Source organism: Calidris pugnax, unplaced genomic scaffold (genome assembly GCF_001431845.1).
Source record: "Calidris pugnax isolate Ruff unplaced genomic scaffold, ASM143184v1 scaffold317, whole genome shotgun sequence".
NCBI classification, from domain to species: Eukaryota; Metazoa; Chordata; class Aves; order Charadriiformes; family Scolopacidae; genus Calidris; species Calidris pugnax.
In genome coordinates this window covers 1,087,435-1,089,631 of record NW_015091111.1, presented here as the reverse complement: position 1 = coordinate 1,089,631, position 2,197 = coordinate 1,087,435, and positions in this window count along the sequence as shown.

Sequence of the window (2,197 nt, the reverse complement as noted above, 5' to 3'; positions counted from 1 at the left end):
CATAGAAAATCTCAACTTTTCAATGTAAGTTACTTATGTATTATAGGCTATTTAAATGGGCTTTCTTCTTCTTTCTCTCTTCTTCTCAAGTCCAGGAGCCTAGAAAAAAATTTTCAGATACACACTTGAATCAACTATTTCTTAACTGAAGGCTTTTTCCTAGTATCTGCTGAAAACAGTTTCAAATTCATGCTCATAGGGTCCATAATGAATTGGCTCCTTTCCTACAGGGCCCAAGTACTTTTTCTTCTGTATATCTTTTAGTCTGTAAAAACATGACCATCTAATCATGTTAAATCTTGTTAGTATCAATGAGTCCATTTTGTCCATCAAGATTTCTCAAGAGGAGGGAATTCCTTGAAACAACTCATAATAAACTGGTGATGATCAGTGGAAAACTTAAATTTTCTTCTTAATTTTAATACCTGCTTTAGAAAGTTTTGTTTCTCTTGAGAAATCATGAAGTTGACAGGATGGTTGAGCCCTATAATGTTCATTTCATGTCTGGAACTTGAGCGTCTCTGAATTATCCAAATAGTCTGTGTAGTAATCTTAAATATTTTTTTTTTCCTCATTTCTTCCCTTTTTACTGCGATGAACACCTGAGTGGCAGTTCTAGGGGCTCAGCTGCTGTGAATTCAGTGGTATGTGACGAAGTGACACTTGTGTGCTTGGGCTCTGGTGGTGTTTAGAGAGAGAAGGGTTAAGATGGGTGCTTCTTGTTTTGAGACTGTTGAAGGACAGTGGTAAACAGACATTGAAATGGACAAGTACTTGGGGTGTTCAGCTACAGTTCCTATTTAAATTTCCCTTTTTGGAAAAAAGAGAATGTTTACAGTAAGTTAATGTGTAGTGAGAAAGAACCATGAGTAATCTCCAGCCCTACATAAAAGCATTTAAATTATGAAGTTTTTTAGCAAGCCGTAGTGCAACCTGCAAGGTAAATTTGATATGCACAATGTAAAAATGTAATTTTTCTTTAACACTTAGTTAGAAGGAAGCTTGAACTATTTCTTACTGTGACTTGTGACTTGCAAGTTTTATTATAACTGATGTCCTAGATGAACTTAACATGTGACTTTTTACCCTTAAAGGATGAATTTGTTATATAATAGTTTGCACAGATGTCAAAATTTTGCTGCTAACAGCTAGTCCAATTGTTTTTAGCAAATGGGGATATGAAGAATTGCCTTAAGCACTTTAGATATATTTTTTTTTTTAGACTCTTCTTTTTTTTTTTTTTTGTTCTGAGCTAGTGTCTGTCCAGTACCGATATATTGGTGATAATTCTCAGTTGGTGCACTGCTTGTACCTGCAGCTAGGGGAGGGATGTCTGCAGCCTGTGAAGTTACTTTTTCCTAGGGGAATCTGCTTCAGGGATTGGAGGGGTTGTTCATTGGCATTGGGTCTGTAGCTTCACCCTGTAATTAACTCTAAGTACAACAATAATATGCCTGGTGACTTCAGTACTCCCTGAGCCTCTCTGCCCTGGAGCTGATAATGTTTGGAGTTGTCTTCTGTATGACCAAAATGAGGTGGTTTGGGGTTTGTTTCTTTTTTTTTTGGATATTTTTTTCTTTTAATACTGATTACCGGTAGTCTTTCAGAGTTAAAATAACTTCAGAATAATGTGTGAGGAACTGAATACATCAGAAAACTGTTAACTTCCAGTGTTTCTGCAGAAAGCTGTATGAACTGCAGGGAGGGATGTTAATTTCAGAAAGGGTGCTTCTCCAGGCATCCCAGGAGACAGGCGCTTCTCCAAATACCAAATACGGGTGGCAGAGGGTGACAGGTTTATTTCTGTAGCCATCCTCTAAGTAGAAAAAGCAGAGGCTAACGTACAAATCCTGTTTCCTCCCCGCCTTGCTGCCCTTGGGAACGAACTGGTTCCCTCAGGATGAACGTCCGAGGGGTCCGTGTTTTAGTCTGATGAGAATCACAGGTTATGAAGGTGAGGCGGAGGCTGATCGATAGACAGCGGCAGCGACTGTTGATCCGTTCCCCCCACCTTCCTCGCCCCCCGCCTCCCGTGGACTGGAACGGCCTGAGGGGAGTCCGCCGGCATGTGGTTTCCCCGCCGCCCCTCAGGTGTCTGTCAGCGCCGCGGGGTGTTTCCATGTCTCTGACCGGTGTGTGCGATGCGAGCTTTTTGTATTAAAACAGACGTTTAAAGCTGACGTGCCCGAGTGTTCCT